Source organism: Notamacropus eugenii, chromosome 4, assembly GCF_028372415.1.
Source record: "Notamacropus eugenii isolate mMacEug1 chromosome 4, mMacEug1.pri_v2, whole genome shotgun sequence".
In the NCBI taxonomy this organism is placed as follows: Eukaryota; Metazoa; Chordata; class Mammalia; order Diprotodontia; family Macropodidae; genus Notamacropus; species Notamacropus eugenii.
In genome coordinates, this window is record NC_092875.1 from 358,127,903 (window position 1) to 358,140,888 (window position 12,986).

Sequence of the window (12,986 nt, forward strand, 5' to 3'; positions counted from 1 at the left end):
GCTCATGTATATATAAGTAGCTTTCAACCTGTCTTTTGCATTGATTACATGCATTCTGCTTAGTATCATAATTATGTGTGAAGATAGACATATACGTACATATCTGTATCTATATATCCAGCATTATGTCCATTTTTATCTGAATTACTGATGAAATTGACAATCTACAAGTTGATATTAAGCTTCTACTACATGCCAGTCATTAAAAGTGATGGGAATACAAAGAAAGAGGTGGAAAAGCAGCCCCCACTCTTAAGGAGCTCATAATTTAATGGAAGAGACAACATTCAAGCAATTATTTGCAAACAGGAGATACACCACACACACACACACACACACACACACACATACACACATATCTGGAGAGAGAGAAAGACAGATAGACAGACAGATATGCGATGAATAATTTTAGAGGGAGGGCTGTAAGATTAAGGACTAGAAAAGGCTTCTTGTAGAAGGTGAGACCTTGATTCACACATATTCTTACTGGAAAAGCTAGTAGCTTATCCCCATTACAAAGAATGCTTAATAATGGCTTTAGATATTTTTTTTTTTTATCAACGTATGGAAAAATCCATTTAAACCAATACTTTCAAGAGTTGTTTTTTTAATATAAATGAGTGTTATACTTTATCAAAGCTTTTTCTGCATCTATTGATATAATCATTTTTTACTTTTACTATTGTTATAATCAATTATGTTAATAGTTTCACTTATGTTAAACCAGCCCTGCATTCCTGGTATAAATCTCACTTCGTCATAATGTATAATCTTCACAATATATTGTTGTAATCTGTTAGCCAGCATTTTATTTAAGATTTTTCATCCACATTCATTAATGAAGTTGGCCTATGATTTTCTTTCTCTGTTTTTACTCTTTCTGGTTTAAATCCTAGTAATAGCAATAAGAGAAGAAAAACAAATAGAAGGAATCAGCATAGGGAATGAGGTAATAAAACTATATCTTTTTACAGATGATTTAACTATATACTTAGAAAATTCCAAAGATTCAACTAAAAAGTAGTTGAAACAATTAGCAATTTAAATAAAATAGCAGGATACAAAGTAAATCCACATAAATCATCAGTGTTCCTATATATCAGAAAGAAAACTCTGCAAAAAGAGAGAGTAAACGATATCACATGTAAAATAACTCAAGATGGTATAAAACACATAGGAGTATACCTGCTAAAACAAACCCAGGAACTATATCAACAAAATTATGAAAAACTTTTTATATGAATAAAAACAGATTTAAATAACTGGAGAAATATTAATTATTCATGGGTAGGCAGGGACAATATAATAAAAATAACAAAAATTTGTATATTAAAAATTTATGTATATTATATATATATAATTATATATGTTGTCTCTTCCATTAAATTATGAGCTCCTTGAGGGTAGGGGTTGCTTTTCCACCTCTTTCTTTGTATTCCCATCACTTTTAATGACTAGCATATAGTAGAAGCTTAATACCAACTTGTAGATTGTCAATTTCACCAGTAATTTAAAAAATTATACAAATAAATATATACAAATTTATATATTAAATGAAATTTGAATTAAATTTTCAAAAACTATTTTACTCAATTAGAAAAAAATAATAAGATTCATTTTGAAGAAGAAAAATCAAGAATTTATAGAAGGTAAGACCTTAGCTGAGACCTGAAGGAAGCCAAGAGAATCTAGGAAACAGAGATGAGAAGAAAAAGAGTTCCAGGAATGGGGTGAACATGCCTGGCAATGAATTAAAGATAAAACAAAGGCAAAAAAGGACAATGATTCTGCTCTTAGAGTGGAGGATGCTACAACATGTATGCAGATAATACGTAAGGCTGGGATGGGGGTGGCAGTGAAGGTGATGTCCAAAGACCTCAGGAAACTCTGAGGAAGGAAAAATAACTAAAAGAAATGGTAGAGAAGACTGCTGAGCCTTTAGAAAAAGACTGGAGAGAGATCACAGAAGCATTTATGGAAGTGCATTTGAGGTAAACCTTACAGATCATAATTGTTCTGAAAGTAGAAGTAAGGAGAGATGGCATTCTTTGTGTATCCTTATAATCTGACACTATGCCTCACACAGAATAAGTTTTTAATAAATGTTTATTGAATTGGCCAGCAATGAATTATTGATTCTGCATCTAAGGCTGCTAGAGCATGAAATAAACCACTGGGGAAGTAGGGTAAATATGGAATTGTCTGTCACAATCAACACAGAATCTCTACCCCTTCCTATATTATGAAAAGAGAAGGGGATCTCTAGAAGATGAAGGTGAGGATAGCAGGATAGTAACCTCGGAAGGCAAATTTAATGCTAACAGTGAAGAGAAATAAAATGATGGACATGTAATTTTATATAGATTATTTCAGTGATACTTCACTACTTTGATTGTTAAAAAAAAAAAACATTATGGCAAATATTATAACCCTTAAGGAACCTGTAAGAGGTAGTACCAAAAGAGTAAATGTTACCAGTTACTTTCTCCTAAACAACATCAGATCTATTTATTTTGATATCAAGCACTGCATTTGATGAGCAGAAAAATGGAATGGCATTTTCACTGTTGACTTATAAGAAACAATTGAACTTTTTCTACCTCATACATATTTGAGAATTAGAAGTAAAGCTGCTGAGTCCAAAGTATTTTTCCACATAGAATTAAATTTAGATGAACTTATAGACTTATATGGTCAAAGTCTTATGTATTAAAATGCATCATAAGTAGGATTTGACTATGCTTTGGGACCTCAACAATGGCCTAATTTCTACCACACTATACTATTACAACAAGTTTAAAATTCATAAAATATATCAACCAACCTCAACTTGATCCATAGGCTTTATTCTATTAGAATGTTTTCCCAAAAAGTGCTATTTAATGTGCTGTTTATTTACCTGAGACCAATTCTGCTGTGCATATGCATACCTTTCAGTAACTACAATTGGGTTTTATGACAACTAAATAGTTGAAATGATTGGGCATTTTAATATCTGTCTTTTGCATGACTCACTGACCACTAATTTCTGCAATCCATGATCACATTTTACCCCCTACATTATACTGCCTTTGATTTGTAATCAATTTGAGTTCTCTATTGCCAGGCATGAGTGGTTTCTGAATTTAACCAGAGAAGCACTCTCTAGTGTGAGGCAATTTTAAGCTCACTATACTAACTTTGATTAACCTTCCTGGAATCGCTTTGGTTCGGTATATTGATTTTAAGGTTTTTCTTCTTGACCTTTAAGAGTCTCTATGGTATGTTTCTCTTGTATTGTGAAGATTTAGATTTAACTTGAACTCCATGTTGATGTCTTTGATCATAGCCTTCAGTTATATATTTTCACAGTTTGTATGAAATTACAGAAAGGGATGCAACTTTTGAAATATCAAACTATGTTTCTCTTCTTGGAATATACTTGAGGTATCTGTGTCAGCATGGGACTCTATTATTTTATAAATTTGTCAAACCTTGGTGGAAAACTTTGACATAGCTCTTTCTATTCAGAAGCAAGTTTGTTTATATGGAATAACATTTTAATGTTTTTCTTCCATTGGTATCTTATAACTTATTTCAGAAATAAAGTCTTATTTTTAAATGTTGTTTCTTATTCTTATTGTTGGAGTCACCTCCAAATTATTTTCTAATTTATGGTTGGCAGTTTTGGTAATTGCTGACTGAATGACCCTTATCATAATAATGTAACAATATGAGGATATGGATGAGTAAGTAATGATGTGAGACAAAAAATGCCTTTTCACTGAAATATCCTTTGTGATAAGCAGATGGAAGAAAAATAAAGAAATTTGAATCTGAATATATTATTGTGAGCAATGTACTTTAAAATACTTCAATTTTAAAAGAATACTATTTCTAATTACATCTGTCAAGTTTGCTATGGTTTAAGTTTGGCACTGGGCTACAATTTAGATATCTAATCATGCACATAACAACATAAACGAGATCATACAAGCCAACAAACAAGCAAAAATAAAATATTGAGATTCCGTCAAGCTACTCAAATCTGATGGAAAACACAAGTAGTTCAACTTTATCAATCAACTATTTCCCTATCTGTCAAATGAGAAGATTTGAAGAAATGATGGCCAAGATATTTTCCAGTTTAAAAATTCTATGTCTTGGTAATCCTACTATTTTCAAAACAATTGTTAGATTAAAGGGAGTCAGTCCTTTAAAACATACATAAACACATAAAGGCATGAAATGACATCATCAGTGGAGCTATATTTCTTTTCTAATTAAAAAGAAAATTGCAAAACTAAAGAAAATCACAAAATTTAGTTGGGGTATAAAATCAATCCTGAAAAACTAAGTCCTCCATTTCTCCCTTCTTGCAACATACACCTCAGGTATATAATTACTTAAAATCTCCATTACATTTTGCCCATAAAAGTAGTAAAAAGTTTTAAATCTATAGGACTCATTTTTTTAAATTTACTTTAATACTATACATTGACAGAGTATAAAAATTTGAAAGGAAAAAGTTTGGTAAAATTTTAGAAATCAATAAGACATCTCAAAATTAGGTACCTACATTCTTTTGTGTCCCCAGAAGCATAGCAACAGCTGTGTACAAGAATGATGAGTGAATTGTCTCCCTTAGTGGCCTGCCAACCATTCATTTTAAGCACCAGAGAGAGAATAAAAATTCTTATTAATCTGTGTTATTTGCTAAGGTTTATAGCAGCATATGTTTAGCCAGCACAGAATAAACGAAGAGGTGGTCACATCACCTTCTATACAGCCAATATATAATACAGCTTCTCCATTTATCGTCTCTCCTAGATTTCACTATGGCACAGAGGAGACTCTGGGTTCTTGAGTATTAACTTTGGAGCACAAGTTTTGTAGGTCCTAATTATCTGGAGAGTTTCTTTTTTAGTAAAGAAGCAAGCATGTTTGGGTGTGTGCTTGCCACTCGACAAAAAGATTGCCTGACTGAAATATAAAGAAACTTGTTACCAAGGGCCTGGCCACCAGTACATAAGAAGCTTATGATTCTTTTGGTTGCAGGAACACATTAAGTTATCTCGTAAAGCGTGAAGAGGTTAAGGGAGACGGTATCCACTCTGACAAAATAATAGATTCTTATAGTGAAGTGAATTTGGAAAGCATGTCATTGCACACAATTCAGTTCTGTAGGTAAACTCTGGAGAGAACTAAGCTTTAGCTCTAATTGTCTAAAACATGTTACGTATGTTTGATAGTCTTAGAATTAAAAATTACAAATTCCAATTGTCAGCAAACTTTCTGAAAATGTCAGTAGATACAGATTACGATACTCAATTTCCCTCACTATGAGAAAGAAGTCCCCATTCAATGTCCCAGAGCTGAAAGAAGTGCTGCTTCTGTTTTGATCCTACTTCACTATGCAAAAAAAAAAGTCACAATATTAAAGTGAACATGACTGGTTAACTAGGTGAGAGGAGAAATAGAGTGAAGAAGGAAGATAACCTTTCTAATGTAGCTAACTTCATAAAGGGACAATTCCAAGGCTAGAACCTCTATATTGTTCAGTCCATAACTGCTCCCAAATTCCTCTACCATATCTATAACTATGGGCATTCAATTTTTGCTTGAAATTCTCTAGGGTGCAACACTTATTATAGTGGTAGTGGGTTCCTCCTCCTTAGAGATCTTTAAGCAGAGGCCAGATGACCACTTACAAAGTAGTCATCCACTTGAATGCAAGTTGCTTGAAGGCAGAGAGTGCTTTGCTTACTAATTTTTTTTATGCCCAGGAATACATTGTATACAGTGGCTGGCACACTGGAAATGGTTAATAAATGTTTACTCTTATTCTACCGCTCTTTCCTCTCAACTCATAGTGGACATCTGTTGAACTAGAGGTTCAACCCTTGAGGTGCATTCAAATGCTCAAAAAGTCTGAATCTTTTTGGTTCTGAATAGTGAGAATAATGAATCCCCTGAGTGGTATTACTGTTTCCAGACCAAAAGAAATATGAAATGAGAACTCAAATAATGAAACACTTTACAAAAGTCATTAATCACTGTAATCAGGAGCTACTTGTGTTTCATTCCACTTAAATACAATTCTAATTTTTACAAAACTTCTTACACCAGAAGAAATTTGTCCCTTAGCAGCTTTTAACACATGCTCCTAGTGCTTCTCCTGAACACTAAGCACATGCCCTTTTCTAGATTATGTTATTTCAAAGCCTAAAGACAGTTTGCATGTTCATCATATATTTTCTTTCCTTCCACGCTAAATATCCCCTCTCAATTAATCTTCATGGTGCAATTTAAGTTCACTCACCAATACATAAAATATTTCAGATTTGTTCTCACCAGGGTAGAGGAAAGAGGCATTTTCACATCCTTCATTCTGGATACTATAAATTAATGTGGTAGCTGATATCAGATTATTTTCACTGTCATGGCACACTGTTGACTTATATTGAACTTGAGGTTCACTAAAACCCCAGAGATTTTCATCACATGTACTATTTTTATATGAGGTTTCTATACATTCTATTCTGCTTCAGTTCAAGTCATGTGCAGACAGGAGACCAGAAGCAGACAAGAGTCAGGGTAGAGGAGGCTCTCCTGACTAGTCAGTGATTCCAGTATAAAAGAATATGTGCCCTAACTGTAAGGAGACATGAGGAGAATGGTTCAAAATGAGTGTTAGAATTTTTTGAACTTATTTTATTATATTAAATATTTCCCAATTTCATGTATAAGTCTTTTTCAACATTAAAAAAAATTGAATTCCAAATACTTTCCCTTCCTGACATCCTTTCCCCTTCCTTGAGAAGGTAAGCAATTTGATATTGATTACACATGAACAACATTTCCATATTAGCCTAATTGCAAAAGAAAACAAAACCAAAATTAAAAAATATTAAAAAACATTTTAAAAAACCCATGCTTCAATCTGCATTCAGAGTTCATCAGTAATCTCCCTCTGGAGTTGGAAAGAAGTTTTCTTCCTGGGTCCTTTGGAATTGTCTTAGATCATGTTTTTACTATGTACAATGTTCTCCTGGTTCTGCTCACTTCACTTTGCATAACTTTATATAAATCCTCCCAGATTTTTCTGATACCATCCTGTTCATCATTTCTTATATCACAATAGAATACCATCACCATCATAGAACATAATTTGTTCCACCATTCCCCAATTTATGGGCATTCCCTTAATTTCCAATTCTTTGTCACCATTAAAAAGTACAGCTATAAATCTTTTTAAATAGGTCCTTTTCCTTTATCTTTCATCCCTTAGGGATACAGATTTATTATTGGTATTGCTGGGTCAAAGATAATGCAGTTTTATAGCTCTTTCCAAGCAGTTTCAAATTGTTCTCCAAAATAGCTGGACTAGTTCACACCTCCACCAATAGCGCATTTTCCCCACATCCCCTGCAACTCTTATCATTTTCCTTTTCTGTCATGCTGCCAATCTGATAAATTTGAGGTGGCAACTCAGGGTTGTTTTAATTTGCATTTCTTTAATCTGTAGTTAAATTTGAATTTTTTTTTCATGTGACTAATTATAGATTAGAATTCTTCTTCTAAAAAGTGCTTGTTCATCTACTTTGACCATTTGTCATCTGGGGAATGACTCATATTCTTATAAATTAGAGAAATTTGCTGCGATATTTTCTTTCCAGTTTTCTATTTTCCTTCGAGTTTTGACTGCATTAGTTTTGTTAGAGAAAATTTTTCTTTTTTAATTTCATGCAATCAAAATTATTTATTTTACTTTCTCTAATCACCTCTACCTCTTGTTTGGTCACAAACTCTTACTTTATCCAAAGATCTGACAGGTACATTTTTCCACGTTCTCCTAATTTGCTTGTGATATTACCCTCTATATTTGCATCATGTATCCATTTTGTTCTCATCTTGGTATATGGTGTGAGATGTTGGTCTACATCCATGACTTGTTTCCACCAAACTGCTTTCCAGTTATCCCAACAACTTTTGTCAAATATTTAGTTCTTGCTCAAAAAGCTTGACCTTTGAGTTTATCAAACACTAGATTACTATGGTCATTTACTACTCTTTATTGTAAACTACTCTACTCCATTAATCTACCACTCAATTTCTTAGCCATCACCAGAATGGCTTAATGATGATTCCTATATATTTGAAAATTACTACTGCCAGGCTACCTTTTTTAGCATTTTTTTTTCACTGATTCCTTGGGCATTCTTGACCATTTGCTTTTCCAGATGAATTTTGTTATTTTTTTAGCTCTATAAAATAATTTTTTTTCTAGTTTGATTGTTATGGTACTAAATAAGTATACTGACAAGTAGAATTGTCAGTTTTATTGCATTAGCTCAGCTTATTCATGAGCAATAACTACTTTTCCAGATGTTTAAATCGCTGTTTGAAAAATGTTTTGCAATTGTCTTCATACGGTTCATGAATTTGTCTTGGCAAGTAGACTTCCAAGTATTTTGTATTGTTTATAGTTATTTTAAAGAGAATTTCTCTTTCTATTTCTTGCTACTCGATTTTTTTGGTAATACATTGAAATGCTGATGATTTATATTGGCTTGTTCTATATCCTGCAATTTTGTTAAAGTTGTTAATTATTTCAACTGGTTTTTTTAATTGATTGTTCTTAAGATTCTATATCATATCATCTGAAAAGTGTGAGAGTTTTGTTGCATCACTGTGAATTCTAATTTCCTCATTTTTTTTCATTTTGTCTTAAAGCTATCACTAGCATTCCTAGTACAATATGAATGAGAATGGTAATGATGAACATCCTTACTTCACTCATGATCTTACTGTGAAGGCTTCAAGTTGATCCACATTATTGATGATGTTTGCTCTTGGTTTTAGAGAGTTACTACGTTTAAGTAAGGCTCCATTAATTCCTATGCTTTCTATTATTTACAATAGGAATGGATTTTTTGCATCTATTGATGATATCATATTATTTCCATTCTTCTTGCTTTTGATAAGGACAATTATGTTGAGTGTTTTCCTAATATTTACCTATTTTCCTAATAATTTCTGGCATTCCTGGCAAAAATTCTATCTGGTCATAATGTATGATCTTTGTGACGTAAATCTCCTTTCTAATATTTAATTTAAAATTTTTGCATCAATGTGCATTAAGGAAACTGGTTTATAGTTTCCTTTCTCTATTTTTGCTCTTCTTGGTTTGGGTATCAAAACAATAATTGTGTCCTAAAAATGAACTTGGTAGGACTCTTTTATCTACTTTTAAAAATAGTTTATATAGAATTCAGATTAATTATTCTTTAATATTTGGTAGAATTTACTTGTGAATCAATCTGGTCTTGGAGCTTTTTTCTTAGGGAGCTTATTGATATTTTGTTTAATTTCTTTTTCTAAGAAAGGGTTATTAAAATATTTTATTTCCTCTTCTGTTAATCTGGGTGAGTAACATTTAAAAAATATTCATCCATTCCACTTAGATTGTCAAATTTATTGGCATATAATTAGGAAAAGCAATGCCTAATAATTGCTATAATTTCATCTTCATGCAACATTAGTGTTTCATTTACCTTTTTTTCATTTTTTATACAAGTGATTTGGTTTTCTTCTTTTTAAAATCAAAGTAAACAGTGCTTTATCAATCTTAATATTTTCCATAAAATTATCTCTTAGTTTTATTAATTCAAAGTTTTTTTTTATATTTTGCTTGCAATTTTATTATTTTCTCCTTTGATTTTTCAAAACTTCCATTTTGGTCTTTAATTGGAGATTTCTTCAGAGCCCCTGATCTCTTAGGGCCAGAAGGGATACTGCTACTTTAGGCTTCCACTCCCTCTTGACTGGAAATTCTCCTTTTTACCATTGAAGTATGACCCAAAAGTAAGTAAAGGAAATGGAATTGCCAAATAGTATTTGGTCCTGTTCCAAGTGCTAGCATTGGAGTACCCTGTAATCTCTTTCTGAATAGTTGTCAATTGCCCTTATCATCTCTGTCTTGGGAGCTCTGGAAGATGCTGCTGCTTCTGTTACCACAACTTTTCCCACAACTTGTATTTCATCCATCTTGATCCTGTTCTAGCCTCACCCCCATATCATAATTCTCTCTTTCTGACATCCTAAGCTGTTTTGGGCTGAACAAATGTCTCACTCTGATCTTTTGTTGGCTTTGCCACTCTAGAATTTGACTTGAGGCATTATTTTAAAGTTGTTTGGATAGGAACGTTGGGAGAGGTTGGCTGAGTATTTCTTTACTTTACCATCTTGGCTCTATCCTCAGAAGTCTAGAAATAATTTGTTCTTTCTTTGAGAATATTTTTTTTAATCCAAAAATTTGCAAGAAGGGATTTTTGGTTCTGGGCTATATCAACAATTGTTTCCCCCACACACTTTATTTTGGCCATGGTGTTGGGGTAAGGGGTCCAAAAACTGTGATTTTATTGATATAGGGGACTTGTAACAAGGAAACTTTTTCTCCCAATGAAGGTGGGCAACTCTTCTCCAAAGTACAGTCTAAGGAGCATTGCCTAAAGTTCTAAGACATTTTTCTGGGTCATACGGTCAGACTTATTCAAAGGCAGAATTTGAACTAAGGCATTCCTGACTCTATGAAATCAAATACATCTCTTAAACATGTAATTTCTTAAATTATAAAGTTATAATGTGGTGGCAAATAGTTAATTTTAACAGAAACTTGGTTATCTCATTCTACACACACCATATTAAATAAAGAGAACTTTGATACATATTTCTCAGCTCAAGAAAAAAAAATGAGTTACCTGCAGTGAAGGTAGGTTTTTTAAATATTACACTAAGAGCCCTGCAGTCCACAGGAGTTGTAATAAAATCATAGAGTCACAGCATTTCAAGTTATGAGGAATTTTATAAATATATTTGGCAATACTCTTTATCTTGCAATTGAGAAAACTCAGACCTAGAAAGGTTACAGATGCATCCAAGGTCATACCATTAATTAGAAGCACAGTTGCCCCTAGAATCCAGTCTGTTTGTTTTGACTCTCAAAGTGGATTTCTTAAAATAATGTCTCCCTGACTCCACTGCTTGCTAATAAATAAGTCAGAACTTGAACATCCAGGCCACAATTATATCACTAATATTCTTTAATCAGAACTCTTATAAGCTAAGTAGTAGAGTAGATGGAGTGGTGGACTTAGAATCAGAAAGATCTGAATTCAAACCCTGCCTCAGATACTTATTAGCTGTATGACCATGTTCAAGTTACTTAACCTCTCTTAGTCTGTTTCTGTGTCTATAAAATGGGAATAATAATAGTTTGTACCTCAAAGGGGATTGTAAGGATCAAATGAAATATATGTATGTGTGTGTATATAATGATATTACATTAATGTGCTTTTTACCTACTCTGAGCTTAGAAATAAAAACAATTAAAACCCAATATTTTGCAATTAATCAATAAGCAATAAGATACAGTGGTAAAAGTAATGAATTCGGTGGCAAAGGAACCAAATTCCAATGGCAGCTTGCTGCCTCAGTGACCACCATGTTAATTCCCTAGACTTCAGTTTTCTCACATTCAAAATGAGAGGGGTATACTTGATGACCTGCTAAGGTCCTTTCCAATTCTAAATCTATTTTCCTATCTTGATCAGAAACAAAAAAAATAAAACATCACCTTAATTCGAACTATGATGTACAACTCAGTTACAGTTACAGACCTGTTTCTTCTCTTTTCTCTGTCATATATACATATGTATACATATACATACATATTTACATATGCACACATAAACATATACATGTACATAACTATATGTGTGTGTGAATATATGCACACATATATTCATATGTATGTAGAAATTTAATTGCAATGTCCCATTTTTCAACCACTTTTCAAGAACTGAAAAAACAAAGCTCATCACTCATCCTGCCTAACTATCTCAGAACGTCAAAGTCAGCATTCCTATCTCAGTAGAGACAGAAATTAGAATAAATATGCCCAAATATCTTTGGAAATAAATTACATTTATGTTTCCTCTAGAAAGATATAGGTTACTTGTAAGAATAAATTAATCAATAGCTACACTTAAAATTCTCTTTGGAAAAGTTTTAGTGTTTACATATATAATCAAATAAAAGGAAAAGCATTATATTCATATGGATACTACGGACCACAAAAGACAGCTTGCACTCTTCCCTTGTTAGAAATATTCTTAGATTCATTATAATATTTTATGAATATGATTGTGGAAGTCAATAAGCAGTTAGAAGCCATCCTAAAGTGCTCTTTAGTTTGCTCATTTCCCCTTGACGCAAAGCTCTCAGGAACAAATATGCAAGCAAATCAGCTTGGCCCTATTCCTGTCCTCATAGTTCCCTGCTGCTGAGGAAAGCTGTGCTACATAGCTGCTAAGCTCCCATGCTCAGACCCCAAGTCACTGAGGTTTAATAAACACTGTACTTTGTTATCACACTTAAATCTTCTACCAAGAACAACGAAATTTATATAGTGAAAGCACATCATTTTTAAAAACGGTTTTAAGTGAAATTGGAGCATTTGAAAAGTCAACAAACACTTATATAAGAAATGGCTGCTCCTACAAATAGTTAAAGATGAGAATTAACTGATTCCAACACTGTTACAGACAGGCACAGGAATAATTGTCTGTATATTCAGTGTTAGAAACTGATAACGTTACTACAATATCTTTGCCAAGGTGAAGGAGAAAAAAATCTAATCACATATCCCAGAAACAAAATCTCATTGGGTCAGGTGTAATATCTGACAAAGCATCTCATAACACTTTCTGTCTTGGAGAATTCCCCAAGGCTACCTGGGATGTGTAATTTTTACTCCAGTCTGAAAATACATCACATAGAAGCACAGAAATATTGCTCAGTCTTACAAACCAAGGAATGTAAGTATTATATGATTAACTGAAAAGATCAATGTGGAAAAATTCCAAGTTCCGTTCTTGTTTAACTTTTTCACCTCAGAGAATTTTAAACCTAGACTCTCTGCCATGCATTTTCTTTGGTGAATG

General features: G+C 32.7%; 1 protein-coding gene across 3 annotated transcripts in view; it reads right to left on the reverse strand.

The window, feature by feature from the left end:
• SEMA5A (semaphorin 5A) overlaps positions 1–12,986 on the reverse strand; it is a 660,701-nt gene that overhangs the window by 77,461 nt on the left and 570,254 nt on the right. The gene's annotated exons all lie outside the window — the stretch shown is intronic.